This window comes from Lampetra fluviatilis, chromosome 1 (assembly GCF_964198595.1).
Source record: "Lampetra fluviatilis chromosome 1, kcLamFluv1.1, whole genome shotgun sequence".
Lineage (NCBI taxonomy): Eukaryota > Metazoa > Chordata > Hyperoartia > Petromyzontiformes > Petromyzontidae > Lampetra > Lampetra fluviatilis.
This window is the reverse complement of record NC_136275.1, coordinates 21,602,877-21,617,034: the sequence shown is the minus strand read 5'-3', so window position 1 is coordinate 21,617,034 and position 14,158 is coordinate 21,602,877.

Below are 14,158 nucleotides of genomic sequence, written 5' to 3'. Positions count from 1 at the left end.
TGTTTTAATGGTTAATATGAGTAATGGTGGCCACCCTGTAGGTGAACATCTGTGGGGACGTTGTATACCACCGATTTTCTTTGTGGAGAAAAAACCCACAAAAGACTTTCACGGGGCCAAGGCAATTGGTACCAACAATATGTGACAGACAATCTAGAAAGTGTGAAGTTAAAAGCTGAAAATATATTTTAAGTTTACTCGGAACCTTGGGTTTGTTATTAATAGTAGCCTAAGGACAGTGCATACATTATCAGAGTTGTGTTTTTTGTTTACATTCCGACCGCAGGTATTGTGGTCAATGCAAACATGACTCCTTGTAAAAAAGGTGTCAGTTTTGTTGCCAGATAAAAGTGTAAAAAAACAATTATCATATTTTGCTACTGGCAAAGGAGGTTCCAATGGTGTAAATGTCTAACCCGAGCTCTCATACTCTGATGGTGCATTGTCTTTGTGCGTTGTGCACCTTTTGGCGTCATCTGGTCCAACACCATGTGAGACTAGGCTCTAAGAAAAGCTGTCTCGGGTGTGGACCAATCAATTTCAAGGACAGTGCAGATGTAGGGGTGTTAGAGAGAGAGCCCGTTATGCATGGCAGCTTAGGGCAAACACACACAGTGGGCGGGGCTACGTGAGTGCACAGGGGAGGTGCTCTCTAAGACGTCCGCGCCAGGCACCCGGGGGGGCCCCACCCCTCAGCGGGGGGTTGGGTATAAAAGGGAATGTATCGGAGGGCTCGGGGTTCTTGTTAAGCTAACGAGTGAAGACTGAAGACGTCTTAGCTAGAGCCCTGGACTCCCCTGGTTCGCCGTCCTTATCATGGCCGAATAGGACCGAGCCAGCGGCGTGGTCCCGAGATCCAGAGCCGGTGCTCCTGTCAGCGCTGGTCTGGGACTCAGGGTACCGGGCCCGACTTACCAGTGTCGGGCCAGATAGCCTCCCCTAGCCCGTTAGAGGAGGACTACGAGGCAGGCTAGAAAGTAGCTAGCGCGTGTATCCCCAGCTAGCCGGATGAGGGGGCCGACACCCCCTCTAGAGTTGTATGCCACAACCGTGCTGTGTGTAATAAACCCGTGTGCCTCCAACTCCGGCGTCCAAGAGTCGTGAACTCTACTACATCTGGTGTCAGAAGTGGGGTCTACGAACATGGACACGCGCCGGACAGCTCGAGTCAGGGTACCGGAGGGGGAGGACACCGTTGCAGTCGGGGAGCCCGGGACGGCTGAAGAAAACACGGAGCAGTCGGGGTCGGATGCGTCCACACCGCAGCAACAGGAGAATGGGGAGCCGTCGACAGAGGGGCTGAGGGAGGCGCACGCTAAGCTGGCGGAGCTGCTGTACGCCGTTGCCGCCATGCTGGACCACATCACACAGCTGGGGGCTGCTGGACCGCCACGGGGCGACGGCAGCCGGCGACCACAGCGCCTTCCCGCCATTTCGACGGAGCACCACTTTGAAAATCCCGCCATCGCCGCAGCTGCTGTTGAGGGCGTGGCCGGGTTGAGCATCGAGTCCAACGGCGGGCATACAGTACCTGCCGCATCATCACCAACGGACGACACGTCACCACGGGTGCGACCGGCGATGCCATCAGTTGTTCGCGCCGAGGCAGAGCCGGGTGAGGGGGACGGGGGAGTGCGACCTTCCACGGCAGCCGCTGCGTTACATCAGCGACTACCTCCACTCAAAGAATTTGTGGGCGAGGAAGGCGACTGGGGCAGCTTCCAGCGGCGCTTCCTCGCTCACCAGGAAATGGCGCAGTGGACGGACGCCGAGGCTCTCCGCGCGCTGCCGGCACTCCTCGACAGCGACGCCCTCGCCACTCTAACATCGGCACCGAAGGAGAGGCGCTCCATGCTGCAGACGGCGATGCAGCTGCTGGCTGCAGTATACGGTCCGCCGTCGGACTGTCGCCAACTCTTTTACGATCGCCAGCGGGGGGCAAAGGAGTCGCCCCTGGCGTACCGCACAAGCCTCCTGGCACTGGCGAAGGCGGCCTTTCCACGGATGGACATCGAAGGGGTCGACACCATGGTTACGGAAAAGATACTCCTGCTGGCGGACGACCTGGATATCGTCATCGTCGCACAAGACGACGCGGAGATGTGCTCCCTCCAAGCGGCACGACTCCTCCACGCAAACCTGCTCGCGCAACGACGGAAGGCCAGCAAGGCGGCGAGCGGGCGTGCCGTGGCTGCAGCCACCCTCCCGGCGGAAGAGATTTGCGCCATCGACCATCAACGGCAGCAGGGAGCGGGAGTACGGGCGGACCGGGGCGGTTCGAGCCATCTCGACCATCCATCGTCGTCGCCAGCGCTCCCGCGCTGTTACAACTGCGGCATCCGGGGCCATGTCGCCTCGGGGTGCCGCTCTCCTCGGCAGCAGGGGGACGACACCTCGACGGGACGCCGGCCCTCTTCCCAAGCTCCATCATCATAACCCGGCGAGTCGCGGCACTCCCCATGTTTGGCCCACGCACACGCCCATCACACACTCAAACACCGCAGCGAATGGGGGGTCGATATCGCGCACCATCGCACCAACACGCACCACTCTGGGTACTCATATCGAACCCAGCCAGTGGTCCGTGTTGGCCCATCATGTTGTAGCCGCATCGTCGGGGTCGTCGGCCGTTGTGGGGCACATCGACGGGGTTGAGGTGCGCATCCTGGTCGATACGGGAGCATCGGCGACCATTATTTCGGAATTGATTTACAATATTCTTCCTGTCCAGAACCGTCCTTTGATGCCCGTTAACGTGCCATTCTATGCTGCGAATGGGGGCTCACTTGGCATCATTGGACAAATTCGAGCCCAAATTTGTGTCGGGGATATTAAATTGTCTGGGCCGATTTTTGTTTCCTCCTCGCTGGCGGTTCTGTGCCTGCTGGGGACGGACTTCCTGGCCAAAATGCCGATTAGGATATTAATCGACCAGGGATGCATTGAGCTCCCGTCGGGCCGACGCATGGCGTTTCTGCCATCCCCCGTTACGAGTCGGACGGCGTTCGCGACGGTGCCGGCGTTCGTAGATAGAACGGTGCGCGTTCCTCCGGGGGCACAAATGTTGATTCCTTTGAAACTTCGGCGGCCCTTCGCTAAGGGCATTGGGGCCCAGGGGGTTCTGCTGGGGCCATCTAGGGCCAGGGTTAGTGGACCTCATTTACTTCCGGCCCAGACCATAGTAAGAGGGGACGGAGACCCCTTCATCGCGGTCCTCAATGTGGGCTCGCAGACGGTGGTGGTGCTCACGCAACGCCGGTGCCCTATGAGGAACCCGTCGCGAATCACGTGAGCGCTGTCTCTGCGCCGCGACCACATTCGGACAGCGATGAAGGGTGGCTCGAGGCGCTTTGTGCGGGATCGACGGACATCTCAAATTCAGAGCGTCACCAACTTAAAGCACTACTGCGGGAATTTTCCGACGTTTTCAGTCGGGACAAATACGATTTGGGCTGCACCCATCTGCTGCGTCACCATATTGATACGGGTGACAGCGCGCCGATACGCCAGAATCCTTTTCAGTTAAGTCCCGCCGAAAAGGACCATGTCAAATCGGCTGTTGATGACATGTTAGCCGCCGACATCATTTCTCCTTCCACCAGCCCTTGGGGAGCGCCGATCGTCCTAGTTAAGAAACAGGACGGCTCGTTGCGGTTTTGCGTTGATTTTCGGCGCCTTAACAAAATTTCGGTGGCCGACGCATACCCGCTCCCACGGATGGACGAATCGCTTGACGCCTTGGCGTGAGCGCGATTCTTCTCCACATTGGATTTACTTTCGGGATTCTGGCAGCTTCCTCTGGACGATGATTCAAAGCCTAAAACTGCTTTCTGTACACCGCACGGCCTGTTCCAATTCAACCGGTTGCCGATGGGACTCCACTCAGCGCCGGCAACTTTCCAGCGTTTGATGGAATTAGTTTTGGCTGGATTGCAATGGGACTCGTGCTTGATTTATTTGGATGACCTTATCGTCTTTGGTAAAACATTTGACGAACATCTCCAGAGGTTGCGGGCGGTTTTCCAAAAGATGCGGGCTGCTAATTTGAAATTCAAACCCCAAAAATGTCATCTATTACGCGAATCGGTGCGTTATTTGGGACACATTGTGGGACGCTCAGGTATTGCTACCGATCCCGCCAAAACGCAGTGCGTCAGCTCCTGGCTGACTCCCACCTCGGTGGGGGAGGTCAGGAGTTTAATTGGCTTCGCGTCCTATTACCGACGGTTTGTCGCGGATTTTGCGACGATTGCGAAACCCCTACATGCTTTAACGTCAAAAGGGGTTCGGTTCCACTGGGGACAGGAGGAGGAGGCTGCTTTCCGCTCCCTTCAGGACGCTCTGGTGAAAGCTCCTCCCTTGGTTTACCCCGATTTTTCTAAGCCCTTTTTGCTTGACACCGATGCGAGCAACACGGGTATTGGGGGCGTGCTTTCCCAGGTGGTTGACGGCGTGGAACGGGTGGTCGCGAACAGTAGTCGGGTGTTGTCTCCTGTGGAGCAGAGATATTGTGTCACCCGTCGGGAACTGTTGGCAATTGTCTATTTCATCCAACAGTATCGCCCATATCTGTACGGTCGGCATTTCACCGTCCGCACAGATCATGCGGCACTACAGTACGCCCTGCGAGTTCAACAACCATCGGGACAATTGTCTCGATGGTTGGAGATTCTCCAGGACTTTGATTTTGAAACCACCTACCGTAAGGGCGTTCGCCACACCAATGCGGATGCTCTGTCGCGCATGCCAACCACCTCCGAATGTGCATGCCTCCTGGGGTCTGGACGTTGCAGGCCTCCGGGGGACATATCGGTTCCGGTCTTGGCGGCCGCCGACGATGACGAAACATTGATTACTAATTCGATCGCACAACAGGGAAAAGATTCCCTGTTGGGGTTGCCCGTCACTGAATGGGGGCGCCTCCAGATGGAGGATACCTCCCTCCTCGGGTGGCGTCGTCGCGTCGGCGGTGCTGGGCGGGGGAGGGGTGGTGCCAACGCATGGGAAATGGTGCAAGGTCTGCTGATGCATTGGGACGGGAAATCCCATCGACACCGGCTGGTGGTCCCTTCTGGGTTGCGGGGCAAGGTGGTGTGGGCCGCTCACGAGCGCCTCCTACACCTGGGGACCCAAAAGACCCTCGCCTTGCTACAACTTGATTTTTTTTGGCCAGGCATGACGAGGGATGTCGGGGATTTATTGGGGTCATGCCCTCGGTGCGCGCAACGAAAACCGCCGGCACGGGAGTCTAACCCACCCTTGCAATCAATCAAAGTGTCCAGAATAAATGAGCTTGTCGTGCTGGATATTTTGGGCCCATTCCCCGCCACCCCCAGGGGCAATAGATATTTGTTGACTGGTGTGGAGTATTTTACGCGCTGGCCTATGGCCTGGCCCCTTGCCAACCAGTCGGCATCAGCCATCGTGGAGGCCTTTGTTCAGGGATATGTCCTGGACAAAGGTGCTCCGGAGCGGCTGCTGACCGACCAGGGCAGAAATTTTTTCGGCAAACTACTCTAACAAGTCTGTGAGCTCCTGGGCACGAAGAAAATTCGTACCTCCCCGTATCACCCGCAAACTGACGGGATGGTCGAGCGTCTGCATCGCACCATCACGTCAATGTTGTCACAGCAGGTTTCGGACTCACAGACCGATTGGGACCTGCAAATTCAAGGGGTCTTGGCGGCATACCGAATGGCCCCCCATGCAGCTACGGGATTTTCCCCCTTCTACCTCATGTATGGCCGCGAACCTGACCCGCCTGTTCGTGCCCAGCTGCAGATCCCCGCGCCGCAGGGAAAAACTAAATTGGCTGACCATGTAAAATTTAATCTGGCCAAATTAACAGAGGCACAGGATGCTGCCATGCAAAACTCTAACCTCCGTCAGAAAGCTAATGAGCGGCTCAGACTGGGTCGGGCGCACATGCTGCAGTGGAAGCCGGGGGACAAGGCATGGCTGCACTGTCCCCAGGTGCCACTTGCAACCTCCTCTAAGCTGGTGCGACCGTGGCGGGGCCCTGTGGAGGTGGTCGAGGTTTTGCGGCCGCAGTGCGTGCGCATCAAATGGGGGAAGCGGCGGTGGTTCGTGCACCCCTCTAGATTAAAACCCTTCGTTGCGGTACACATCCCCACTTCACACACGCGTGGCCAAACATGTGGGGGGTCGACCGACTCACTGGGTCCGTCTCCGTCGCTCTCATCTAATGCCTTGCCGGCTGTGCCACCTCCAGGTGCATCAGGAGTGACGGGCTCACGCCCGATCACCCCTCCTGGGGAGGCCAAGGGTCAAGCGGCGTCGGATGAGGACTCACTCCAAGACGGACAGTTGCCACCTGACGGTCCGCCACCCGGGGTTACCCGTGTGAGGGGCCCGCTGCAAGGACGCGCGCTAAAATGCGCAGACTGTTGTGAGGCCGGAAGAGGTGTACATAGGTTGTGTTCATTGTGTGTTGTGTGTGTGGTGTGTTCCCTGCTCATTGGATGTACATATGTTGGGTTCGCCATGTGTTGTGTGTGTGGTGGATTCCCTGCAAATTGTATATCGGCTGTTTTTACGGAATTCGTATTTATTCGGGGGGGGGGGGTGCGTCGGGTTGTTTCTCTTCTCGCTGTTGCGTTCTTGTTGTGTTCTTGTTGTTGTTCTTGTTATTGTTGAAAAATAGTGAGGCACACGCGCGTTCAGGGGGTAAATGCGCTTTTATTGTCGTTTTTTTTTGTGTGTTGGCAGCCGGGACGGCTGCAAGCTATGCGGGGGGGGGGGGGGGTGATGTAGGGGTGTTAGAGAGAGAGCCCGTTATGCATGGCAGCTTAGGGCAAACAAACACAGTGGGCGGGGCTACGTGAGTGCACAGGGGAGGTGCTCTCTACGACGTCCGCGCCAGGCACCCGGGGGGGCCCCACCCCTCAGCGGGGGGTTGGGTATAAAAGGGAATGTATCGGAGGGCTCGGGGTTCTTGTTAAGCTAACCAGTGAAGACTGAAGACGTCTTAGCTAGAGCCCTGGACTCCCCTGGTTCGCCGTCCTTATCAGGGCCGAACAGGACCGAGCCAGCGGCGTGGTCCCGAGATCCAGAGCCGGTGCTCCTGTCAGCGCTGGTCTGGGACTCAGGGTACCGGGCCCGACTTACCAGTGTCGGGCCAGATAGCCTCCCCTAGCCCGTTAGAGGAGGACTAGGAGGCAGGCTAGAAAGTAGCTAGCGCGTGTATCCCCAGCTAGCCGGGTGAGGGGGGCGACACCCCCTCTAGAGTTGTATGCCACAACCGTGCTGTGTGTAATAAACCCGTGTGCCTCCAACTCCGGCGTCCAAGAGTCGTGAACTCTACTACACATACATTATCAGAGTTGTGTTTTTTGTTTGCATTCCGACCACAGGTATTGCGGTCAATGCAAACATGACTCCTTGTAAAAAAGGTGTCAGTTTTGTTGCCAGATAAAAGGGTAACAAAAACAATTATCAGTAGCCTAGAAGTTGATGTTATAGTGTTAGTATATATCATGACAAGGTTGTGATGACTTTGTGAAGATTAATTGTTCATATTGATAAAGTGTACATAAAAAATATTATATATGAATATATATTTTGCTCATGGTTGCATGTGGAGAATGCCAGAAATGTTACGGCAGGATAAGGTCAGAAACTTGTAAGTTTGGACTAGAACATGGCTACAAAGCGTTATAATTCATAAGAGTAGAAGCGAGTTTGGCGTGCATACAGGATGGAGGTGAAGAAGGTTGCTGATGCCATGTTCTGGTGACAACTTAAAAATGTTCCGGCCCAGTTTGTGAACTAGTTGGGCAATTCGGTTGGGCCTGGATTCGCTTGACAAGCTTTGCTTGTGCTAAACCATTTGCAACTCAGTCCACTTGTAGTGGGCCGCGTTGCTCACCTTGCTGAGGCTGCGGGAACTAGGCTGCTCATGGAAGAAGGCGTGACATTGCAGGGTCAAAGCGTCTTCTCACGTAAGTCAATGTCAGTGGTATGTTATTTTAATGGAAAAACATGCACAGCCGAAAATTGCACAAGTAAACACATTTCAAATATGTGACAGTATAGCGTAACCCAAGTGTATGTTCAACGTTGCTAATATAATATTTTGGTCGTTTCCATCCAGCCACGGAGAGAAGAGAGGGGGACGGGGTAGGGGAATGATGGAGGGTGGAGCGGGAGGGACCAATGTCACAAAGCCACACGGCTCCATAATTGTTTAGGGTCTGATTTCGAATGGCCGTGGAAATATAGCATAAGACACATGGAGAGAGGCATTGGAATGGGCTCCCAACTGATCAGTGACCTAGAGCAAGACGTAAATAGAGATTGGTGGTAGCGTACACCTGCAATCCAGCACTGTGGAGGTGAGGGTTGCTGGATCGTACAAATGAGGTGAATCCCCATTCCCGTGGTTCCAAAGTGCCATACCTTGGCTCACCAGACAATACAGAAAATGAACTAACCGCCATTTGTTTAGGAATAGAGTGTTTTCCCCTTGCACACGTGGGGTTTCTCCAGGTGATCCAATTTTCTTTCACTTGTATAAGCACTCATTTATTGGCTGTAAAAAAATGTTAAAGTAAAACACCAAAGCAGGACCCTCCTAAGAAAGAGTCCGACAACTCAGTGTGGCTTTCCTGGATAAATAAGTAAATGATGTATTATTATTAATAGATGATGTGACACTCTAAGAGAAGATATTGGATGTTGGGCATCGACTATGTAACAGTTGTGAGATCTAGCAGGAAAAAAGAAGTGATGGCAAGGTGTGATTCCATAAATCGTGTCAACCATGATGACATTGTGCTTACAGCAGGGAGCACTGCACACCTCCACTCCCTCACTCGTATAAAATAGCAAATGAAAGGGCCAGATAATACGAGAGCACGACATGGGCACCATTGTAGTATCTATAGATGATGCAATATGAAACCAAATTTTCATGTCGGATTGTAGCATGGGGGTAAAACCCACACGCCCTAATCACCGATCGCACTTGCATGTCAACATTAGTCTGTATGAAGTCACGCATGTGTTCACAAATGCTGGACAATTTTGCTGTTAATTATACTGCTATTTGCGGAGCGGTGATTTGGTGGAGGAAGGACCTTCCACACGCTTATGATCAACATCAAAGTGCCTCCCACACTCCCTGCTCAGATGATCGTGGAGCGACATTTGTCTCCATTTCTGTCCCAGAACCAATGGGGGAAATTCCACATTATCCAATTTTCTCCAAAGTACAATCCATAACATTGTACTAATTTTATCAACCCCACGAAAGTAGACTTAGTCAATACTTTACTGGGATTTGAACTCACAACATTCCTATTGGAAGTCTAGTGTTCCCACTGCTCTAAACCACCCATCAATGTGGTGTCACGAAACACTTCAATTATTCCCTTGTCAGTCATCACATTGCATACACACACACATGGCACCTCGGGCTTCGGGCAGGCACCAAACATATGGCAGTTTGTAAATGGCATGTTCACACACGCCCTGGCCTTCAGTGTCACAGCCTATGCCGTTTGATTGACGTATACAACAACAAATAATAATAAACACATCATGATGATGGCAGGGGTTTATTATAAAATTCACTCTCGGAGTACAGTACATATTCTGAAGCATTGAAATGCATATTTACAGTACAGTACACGTTGGATGGAAGATAGTTATGTAATCCATGTAAAAACCGTCAGTATATAAAGAGTTAGCAAACTCATATTAAAATCAATTAAATTTGTACATCTTTGAGAATAGGTTTTCTCCTTTTTTCTGGAAACAAAACAGGTGTTAAGATGTTAAAACACCAAACTGAAACCATTTACAAGGAATCATGTCTGCATTAACCACTATACGTTGGCGTCCTCTGGTCTAAGTCCGTTTGAGACTAGGCTCGAAATAAAGCTGTCTCTGGTGTGGTGGACCAATCAGTTTCAAATACAATGCATATATTATCAGAGTATGTTTTTTTTGCATTCTGACCGCAAGTATTGTACTGGCAAAGGAGGTCCCATGATATTTGACATCTTTATTTATGTTAACATGTAACAACTTTAAATTAGTTTACATTTATTTATTAGATGGAATAATTATCACCGCATATTAAGATTCTACACTTAATTGATTTTACAGGAAAACAATTCCCATACATATTGTGTATCTTTATATTAGGATTTATGTGCTGAATTAATGTTATTATTTTGTACTTCAGATCTCCCTTTCAAAAGATAATTGTTGTTTCAATGTACTCTCATCTGGTTCTAAATCATGGCCACTCGAATGTTATTGTGAAATCGCATCATGAAGCGTTACACAATTATTCATGAAACATCAACACAATGGACGTAAAATATATACATGCATATACATCATTCTTGCTCGGGCTGTCTTATAGGTGGACTGGTGTCCTGCCATTGCAATGTGGAGATTTCACCACTGGCTCAGGATCGCCAATGGAAATGAGAACCGCCTAATACTGCTTTTCAGCAAGTGGCTACATTGGCCTTTTGACACTCGTGTTATGATTAAGGGCTTTTGCATGTATTGGTACAGTGAGCACATGCCTATGCATGTGTTTGTGTGTGCATGTCTGGTTTTTTAATGGAGAATGATGATCCCGTGGTGTGTATTCTGCACGACAGAGCTGGGCAGCTTGGATTCCATCCCCGGCCATGCACAGTATCAGTGGTACGCGAACATATTTAACCCATCGAGGACCTTCCATAGGTCATCTTAGCCTAAAATAAGTATGTTGTGTAATGTGTGGTTGAGAGTACTGGGGAAACAGAGGCGATCGGTCGTGTGGGTCCTGGCCACACAATCCCCCTTGTGTGCCCTGCCAGCCATAATAGGCACTCGCTAACAGCACTTGCCCCTGTGGTCTTTAAGAATGAATGGGATATCGTTTGTCTTTGTGTTAATTTTAACTGGTCCCATAATTAGGCTGCAGCGTGCTTTTGCTGTAAATGACATAGGGTGGCGTGCTGTGTCACCATGGCTACTGGGAGAGGTGCGTCATCAGTAACCTCTCAGCGAGAGGGCAGCTGCCACAGCTCAGACTCCCTGGGGGACACAGAGGTCTCTGCGCGCATTGCCAACCTGTTCCGTGTGGTTTTTTTTAGGAAATGTCCCTGTTCGCTAACGGTGGATAAAAATTAGACCCACTTTGTGGGAAGTCAAGAGTGGATTGAGTGCTCTTCTGGAGAGACTGCCTTCCTCTGGGATTGGTCGAATTTATATATTTTGGCTAAGGGGCCATTCGTGGTGATAAACACTGCCCAATGCTAATATCCTGTGTGCCTATCTGTGTGTGTCTCTCTGTTTGTCTCGGTGTGGGTCTCTCTCTGCTTGTGTGTCTGGATGTGTGTCTCCGTATCTATGTTTTGTCTCTCTCTCAAATTTAGCAATCTTTGGAAGAACGTAATCAACCAGGTGGGGTGTTGACTGTTGTGTTGGCCGACTCTCTGTGTTGTATTGCATTATATTTCCAAGTTTACTATGTTTGTTTTCTCATTCATTTGTAACTGATGGTTGCTTGTGTTGCAATCGAAAGGTCGTATTCTATTATTATTATTGAATTTCTTTCTACGTGACTTTACCGAAAGAACCAAAGAATGCGAATATCAATATGGAGACACGTTGAGTTGTCCATGGCATCAACTAATTTGTTCCTACGTTAATACATGTATATAACACTAATATTAATTTGATACCAGGTACAGAACGAATATCACGCACGTTAAAGTACAACATTTATTTGGAGAGGCTCTTCAATAACACACATATTTACAGTTTGTTACTGAACAATCAATTAACCTCAAATGTTTTTACTTTGACACTCAATGCACGTCTTAAACAATCGTTCACTGCCTCTTGCTTTGAAATAAATTCACCTCAAAGACTCCTCGTACATTCCAGTTCAAACAATACAGCTGCCCTCTGTATAAACAATGATAATAATTAAAGTACGTAGCTTTGCTTTCAATTAGTATATATTTTTATAGGGGCTTTGCACCCTGCCATAAAAAAATGTATTTATACCATTGACTCGGGGCTATCATGGAAATGTGCAGAGCTATGTTGTTTATTTGAGTGAAGATATACTTTGGCTTTTTTCTATTTCTCTAGATCAGTGGTTCTTAACCTTTACTGCAGTCTTGCACCACTTTGGTTCTCAACCGTTAAAATGTGTATAATGTTAATAAATACATAGGTTGGATGGTACAAAGTAGTTGTACTTACTGAGGCATATGAGAAAATGGAACTGACGCTTATTATTTCAAATACTAAGGTCCTCCATCAACCAGTTTTCAATGAGCAGTCCCCAGCACCGACAATCTACATCCACAGTGAGACTGCAACAATGTTGAGCATTTCCCATAACTCGGAAGCCTTCTTTCTCAGAATGCTGACATCGACAAATACATCTAAAAAAGTCTGAAATGTTCAAGTGTAGCTTTCGGTCGGCTGAGGAAAAGGGTGTTTGATGGAACGTGACATCAGGTCCAAAACTAAGATCAAGGTTTATAAAGCAGTCATAATCTCTACCTTACTATACAAAGCTGAGATGTGGGTAACATATAGGAGATATCTCAAAGTGCGAGAGAAGTATAATCATCGCTGCCTGCAGAATATCCTTAAAATCAGGTGGGAAGACAGACGCATTAACATCAGCGTCCTCTCGCAAACAAACACCACGAGCATGGAGGCCATGATCATGCGACATCAGCTTCGCTGGGCCGGCCACGTCGTCCATATGCCCAACTCCAGACTCCCAGAGCAAGTCTTGTACACCCAGCTTAGTCGGGGTGTGCGTTCAAGAGGCAGACAGAGAAAGCGCTTCAAGGATGTTCTCAAGGCCAACGTGAAGAAGTGCTCCATCGACACCAACTCATGGGAGACTTTTGCCCAGGATCACCTCAGATGGAGACAGAGAGTCTATTTCAAGGATCTCAACATTTTGAAACTCAACAGCAGAAACAGTAAGAGGAAAAGCAGGAACGACATAAACAGCACGCTGCAGCCCGGCTTAATACTGCTGTCGCACCCAGCACTTTCTCTGGACACGTGTGCCCGAGCTGCGGCAGAATCTGTCGATCTTAGATTGGTCTCTTCAGCCATCTTCGGATCCACAGATAATCCAACTTTTCTATGGAAGACAATCATACTCGATTGCGAGGGATAGCCTATGATGATAATGATGACTTACGTGCCGGTGCTTAAAGTGTGTTTAGATGTTTTACCTTCTAAAAGAATCTGCCATGTCTCGCACCCCCGGAAAGGGCATCTCGCACCATTAAGGGGTGTGTGCAGTGGCGTCACTAGGGGGGTGCGAGGGGTGCGGACCGCACCGGGTGACACCATCAGAGGTGGTGACACCAAAATGACTGTCTATAACATTTTTGTGCAGCGTTTCAGCAGAAAAAAAATTCATTAAAAATATCCCTGTAGTTAGTTATAACAACCAAAAACATTTTTCGTAAGCTCGGCTTACATGTGCTGTATGAATATACCTACAAGGCTAAAACTCTGTGCTAATTTACTTTTTGAACCTTCTTAATGCGCTCCGGTCAGAGCTGTCATTACCCAACTACAATGACGCTTCGAGTCACGTGGTTTCGTCTGCATGAGCTACAAGCACGCACTGTTGTTTTCGTCGCTGCTGGCGTTTTTATAGTCGCTGATTTTGTCATTTTCTGGTGTTTTAGCTACAACATTGTGGTAATTAGTATTTGTGAACCTATATCAATAACTTTTTTGAGAATGAAGTAGTAATTAAAGGAAAAGGAAAAAAAGATAAAAAGGCTTCCACTCAGTTACTAATAATGTTGTAACTAATAATGTTGTAATTCAATGTAGAAAGATTTTACAAAAATGTTTGTTGTTAATATTAATAGAATCTAAGAAATATTACATTTAAGCAATTTACATCTGTATCACATATTATTATATGATTAAAATTGATAATTAACTTACATGTAGAACAATTATTGATTATATAACTTTGATAACTAAATCGACAAATTGACAATTTAAATCATGAAGTGGGGGGAAATGCTATGTTTCTTGATACATGTTTAGAAATATAACTTAAATCTTAAATTAATTTTTTGTTTTAGTCTTTTTTATTTTTTTTGAAAGCATCACTGTCTTGAAATTA